Raw genomic sequence first — 6,714 nt, 5'->3', positions numbered from 1 at the left:
AGCAGGTCATGGGCCCACAGTTCCTACTCATCTGCTCTGAACTCCACAGTTCATTCTGGATACCCCTTGCCCTCAGCTTGGGTCTCTGCTGGCCTTGGGAATTACATGATCCCATGACCCAGATCATCTTCCCTAAGGGGTCTGTGACCTGGTCACTATGGGCTTCTGCAGCAAGCAGAATAATGCTTCCACCTAAGGTGTCCATGTCCTGATTGCTGAAAGCTGCAAATGTGTTACCTTACATAGTAAAGGGGACTTTGCAAATGTGATTCAATTAAGGGATTTAAAAGTGGGATATCATCCTGGGTTATTTGGGTGAGCCAGTATAATCACACATCAGTGGAGCAGGGAGGTAGGAACGTCAGAGGCCAAGAAGGAGACGCAACAATAGAGGCAGAGGTTGAACTGGTTGATTCTGGCTGCAGACCACCACCAAGGAACTCGGGTAGCAACCAGAAACTGGAAAAGTCATGGAAACAGATTCTCCCCTAGAGCTTTCAGAAGAACACAGCCCTGCTCACACCCATGATTCTAGCCCCATGAGACCCAGTTTGAACCTCCAGAACTGCAAGATAATAAATCTGCTTTGATGTAAGACATTACATGTGTGGCAATTTGTTACAGTAGCAACAGGAAACTAATACGCTTTCTCAGGCTAGGATTGATGCACCTGTCTCCCAACAATCATAGTTGGGCAAGAGGGGACCAAGAGGCACCCAGATGACAGACATATCCCTTCCTGCACCTGCCTCCCATGTAATAGGAGCCCCGCTTCCTGCTTATGATTAAAGTTAAGTGTCCCTACCAAGATGGGAACTTGCCTTTTGTGCCTCCTGTCGTCCAGACGTAAGGAACACAAGGTGCTCGGCCTGTAGCCATAGCTTTTAGTCCAATGAGACTCATTCTGTTCCCCCTCTGGGGACCAGGACCTCTAACTCTCAGATCCTGGGATGGTAAGGATGGGAAGCCCAAGTTCTCATGGGAGTTAAGCGGGGCCACTTCTGATTCTATCCCTGCATTTTTCCTCATGGGGCTTACGTGTTGTCACACTGTTGCAACAACTTACTGCAAACTCAACGGTTCAAAGCAATGCAAGTATATTATCTTACAGCTCTGACATCAGAAGTCCAACAAAGATCTGGCTGGCCTACAGTCCAGGGGCTGCCAGTGCCGGCTCCCTAGCCGGCTGGAGCATCTGTGGCTTTGCCTTCCTACCCTCTAGATCCCACCTGCATCCCCTGGTCCAGCCCCTTCCTCCATCTTCAGACCAGCAAGCCATGTCTCTCAGACCCTCTGTTACTGCAGCCAGGAAAGGAACTGTTTGTAAGGAAGCATGAGATTCTAGGGGGATCCCCTGGGTAATCCACACGCTCCCCTAGCTAAAGGTCCATGTGTTTAATTACATCCATGAAGTCCCTTTAGCTCTGTCAGGAAGCATATTCCCAGGTCCAGGGGACTCAGGCCTAGACATCTGTGAGGACAGTTTTTCCACCACAAGGCTGTAGAAGGGTCTTGGATTCAAGATGTCTGGAGAATTCTGGAGCATGGCTCCCATTCTCCTAAAGAATGGATGCTTTAGCCATGCCTTGCAATTCTCTACCAATATCTCCAGAAGCTTCTAGAAGGTGAAATACATGACACGCTAGTGGATCCAGGCTCGTGGGTCCTGAATGTCCTCTGCCAGGAAATGGATCCCTTAATCAGATCCATGCTATATGGGATCCTGGACTGGAGAATCAAACACTCAGCAAGTCCTCAGATAAGGATGCTGGCTTAGGCCCTGTAGGCAGAAAAGCTAAACTCATTCCCAGAATAAATGTCCTTCCTGTTGGAACAGAGCCCCAGTCCTCCTGAGGGGGAGGGCTCCTAATGTAGCCAACTTGCCAACTTGGGCAAGTGACGCAGCTTTGGTCACTGCTGCTGGAGACCTGACACTCAGGGGAAGCAGCAGCCTTGGTACACAGGAGCCCCTCCCCCTCACAACTTCCATCACAGTCCCCACAGTCGCTTCACTCATGTGCAAGGTCAGCACTGGGATGGCCAATGGCAGAGGTTAACTGGCATCAACTGCCCTAGTCACTTTGTCCTCTTGGTTGACCACTCTCTCCCGTAGGTGATCGTTTCTAGTTGATATTGACCTGTGGTGCGAAGATCTTCTAGCTTGGTGGCCACCCCATGCCCAGACCACATGGTCCCCAGTCTCCCAATCTTCCCCCTTCCAGGTCCATGACCAGGCTATCTGCACTACCCGTGGACGTGCACCTATTCCAGCCTTGAGCCCTTCATCGTCCACGCAAAATGGACGACCAGGTAACTGCCCAGAGCTCTGCCCTTCGGCAGGATTTGGTCTCGACACCCTCAAGGCTCCTCCAGTCATTTCCATCCCACACCCATAAACCTGGCTAACCCACCCGTAAGCCATACGGTGCTATCAGCTGGACCCAAGGAACCCCTCTTATAACCACAGGCGTGCACAGGAGCGGCGGGTGCTGGCACAACTCTGGTGGGCAGCTGAGGTTGGGGGAGGGTCCGAGTTGCCTCCCATGCAGCTGGCTTGTGCCCCTGGTGCTACTCAGGATCAACCTCAGATGTGCCACTTCCATCTAACAATGGATCCTTTCTGGGTCTGCCTAACCCTATGATTTGGTTGGTCTGACATAACCCAGTCACTGAACGGCAGTGCCAGGTGCAAGGTCACTTGGGATTCCGCGGCCATGCACTCCATTTCTACCAGGGCACAGCAGCATGCCAGGAGCTGTGTTTCAAAAGCCATATGACCCTCCACTGCAGATGGCATGGCCTTGCTCCAGCACCCTGGGGACTAGTGTTGTGATGCTCCCACTGGGGCACGCTACGAGCGCCACTCAGCATCTTTCCCATCTCTGGCTCCTCTGGTACCACAGTCGGCTGGACCTAAAGGTGGGGCTCCGAGACGGCAGTGCAGACCCACTGCAGAGCCCTTTCCCATTCAGAGTCACTTAAGGCTGGCCATGTTCATGTCAGCTGGGTCTAGTGGTCCTTCAATAATTTTGTGCAGGAAACAAAGTTTCAAAGTTTCGTTTTCCACTTGTGGGGTCAAAAAGTCTTGGATTTGGGAGCATTTCAGATTTTGGACATTTGGATTGGGGATATTGTACAAGAGGCAATAATTTGAGCTCGACTTTGGATGAGACGTCTTCAAATGCCACTGGACATCGGACTCTTACAATGGTCACCATCTTTGCGGGATTTCTCTCCCACCCTCTGGAATGCATGGAGCTTACCAACATCTTTAATGTCAGCCACTTTTTACTCATCTGGCCCCTTAGCATGATGTCATTCAACCATCAATCAAGGTGATGTTCTGAAGAATGTCCAGGTGACCCAGTTCTCTCTGTCTCGTTGCCAAACAGAAGACAGAAGTCACAGAGTATTTTAACCAAGAAAAGTTCAATTAAAAGAACCAGTAAGTCTCACAAAGGAATAATTATACAGTGTGGGCTCTTGCCTGGGGCCAAGGCTGAACACTCTGAGTACAGAGTGCTACTGATGTCCCCTCGCATGCATCTCTGGCAATCATACAGTAAAAACAAGAAGCAGCAGAACCCACGCACGTGAGAACCAGAGGGGAAACCTCTTCTTCCTGTCTTGTCACTCTTGGGCATGGATGGATGTTATGGTTTGAATTTGCAATGTCCCCCAAAAGCTCATGTGTTGAAAATTTAGTCCCCAGTGCAGCATGTCCAGAGGTGGGGCTTTTCAGAAGTGATTGGGTCATAAGAATTTTGACCTCATCAGTGGATTAATCCACTTGATGCATATGTCCATCACAATGGATGGATGAATCCATTTGATGGAATAATAATTTGAATGGACTACTGGGAGAAGGTGGAAACTGAAGGAAGGTTGGGGCATGACTGGAGGAAGTAGGTCCTGGGGTTGTGCCCTTGGTGACTGTCTCATCCTGGCCCCTTTCCTTCTCTCTCTCTCTCTCTCTCTCTCTCTCTCTCTCTCTCTCTCTCTGCTTTCCTGCTGCCATCAGCTGAGCAGCTTTCCTCTGCCATGCCCTTCCACCATGATGTTCTGCCTCACCCCAGGCCCAAAGCAATGGAGTTGGCCAGCCATGGATGGAAACCTCTGAAACCATGAGCCCTTTCCTCCTTTAAATTGTTCTTGTCAAGTATTTTGGCCACAGCATCAAAAAGCCGACTAACACAATTGGCAAGCTTATAACATCATGCTCACCACAAAAGAGGAAATGCTCAGAGTCCAGATCCATTATCATAAAGCGGGTAATGAAAGCTGGATTTGGAGCTGAGAGACAATAAATTGAAAAATTGACAGAGATTATATTGTGACAGAAGGTGGGAAATTTAACACAGCCCTCGTGTGGACTGTAAACAAACACTGCTGTCCATGCCACATGCATGTGGACTATTGGGAATCTGATAAGAAGAGAAAAGAATGAATTCACTAACAATTCAGATCGTATCTGAAACTATCAATCCGTTCTAGCAAGGTCGCTGCCTCTGTCTTGGGAGATGCCCGTTCTGCTGGGTTGGTAGTTGAGCAGTGTCATTTCGTAGACTCTCTCTTGTTCTCCAGGAACCAAACTAGTGAATTAAATGGGGATATGAAGGGAACCACCACCCTCGTGTTCTTCAGAACCCTGGTGGCATTAATCTCCTCAGCGCTCCCATCCTGAGATGCAATATTATTATATTGACACAGTGAGGCTTCCTAACCATGATAGCTTTACTCCATAAGCCAATCCAGTGTGCACACTTGGCCAGGGGTGCTCCAGCTACCAGACAGGACTATCTCAATTTCATGGGGGAAACATGGGAAGGATGACTGAGCAGGGACCATGGACCCACTGTCAGCTGGACTCCATTCATTATAGACTCCATTTACTATGGGGTCCATCTGTGGTGGGACCTCCATGTGTCCACACTCTAGTGAGAGCATGATGGTACCTCAGGTCTCTGGGCATCAATGCCCAGAGCATCCATGGGTCCTTCTGATGTTTGGACAGTGCCCATTTCTCAGTGCACACTAGCTACAGCATGGTGGCAACCCTCTTAATGGGGAGCCAGCCGTCTTTTCAATCAGTTTTGGGTGTAAAAATGGGCTCAGATCTGAAAACTGGGAGGGAACGTGGCTGTTTCTTGGGGTGACTGCCCGACCTTCCTGATCCTTCATCCTCAATGTCTTTTAATGAGCAAGTTGAGTGGTGCCCTTTCCTGCTGCCCAGCTCGTTTGCCCCTGGCGTCTCTGTGTTCTGTTACCCACGCAGGTCAGGTCCCTTGGCAATCCCTCCAGCCTTGTCAGTCATTATGATAAATGCACCCACCTGGCTTCTGATGAGGCCCCAATTTTGCCTCCTGCGATTAGTGAAAAGACTCATAAGACTCTAGAAAATATACTCACATAGGCTTGAATAAAAGGAAAGGAAAGGCCTGGGGCTGTGGCTCAGTGGTAGAGCACTTGCCTGGCATGTGTGAGGCAGTGGGTTCGATTCTCAGCACCACATAAAGATAAATAAATAAAATAAAGGTATTGTGTCCATTTATAACTACAATTAACAAACATTTTTTTTTTTTTTTTAAAGTAAAGGAAATAAGATAGAAGGATAAAGACACCAAGACATCTGGGTGTGGCTTCCTCCCAGTCACCCAGAATGCAACACATCTTGGGACAATAAATCACCATCTGTACAAAATACCTTGGTTTCAGGAAAGCTAATTCTTAATATCCACCAGGTCGCATAACCAATATCAGTATGCACGATCCAGCTCAATAAGGTAACATAACAGAAACCAGGTACCAACAATCGTCCTGTACCTTTTCTACAATGGTAGCAAGTTCGTACGGACTGTCCCTAGTCTTTTTTAGACAGCACAGAACTACACCGATCACTAACTTGTGAATGCTGTGCTGGATGGGTCAGTCATTACCATGGCTTTAGGATCCTCTGGAGATAAATAAGCACAGCATTGCAACGAACCAGGTAAGATTAACCCTGTGTCTACACAGAAAATTAAGGGCCACTCCTGGCCCCTGTGGTTTGGGTCTTATCATTCCATTGCTATCAGTAGGCCTGACTCTGTGAGAACCAGCTATCCAGTCCTGTAGAGAGGGGAGCAACTCTGAACTTACTGATACTGGTGTCCTCAGATTAGCACGTTAATTATGGCCATCGCCTCCCTATCGTCTGGTGTGTTTTCCGGACTTTGCGCAGTATGTCTACTCCAGCTGGCCCACCGCCCAGTGCCTTCCTACACCGCCTACCAGGCAATTCTGGCATCTCTACCCCTCTTAGTGTGGGCCTTTGTTTTTTTTCCTGCTTCTAGGAGCCAAGTTCACACTCTCTCTGGGGGGTCTTTGCTGGAGTGTTAAATTCTGTATTACGAGAGAGAACAGCTCCCAGACCAACACAGCCTCCCTCATCCAGTTTCGTGCTCTGGACTCTTCGACTCTTCGCCCTCAGAAGCCAGCCCATGTCCCTCTTGTTAGTAGCTGCTGGTTGGGTCTGGCAGCTTCTTTGGAGCACAGACCCGCCCTGTCTGAATTACGCTGAGAATTAACCCTAGTTTATGTTTAATGGCCAAGAAGAGGGCAGCAGAGAGCGGAGAGGCACCTGAAGAAGCTCCACATTGATGTGGGAAAGGTTTTTGCGTTTTCTTGGAGCAGGGATGGGGACGTGCAGGTGCAGAGCTTTCAAAGGAATCTAGG

This window comes from Sciurus carolinensis, chromosome 3 (genome assembly GCF_902686445.1).
Source record: "Sciurus carolinensis chromosome 3, mSciCar1.2, whole genome shotgun sequence".
NCBI classification, from domain to species: domain Eukaryota; kingdom Metazoa; phylum Chordata; class Mammalia; order Rodentia; family Sciuridae; genus Sciurus; species Sciurus carolinensis.
Note: the sequence above shows the minus strand (reverse complement) of the source record.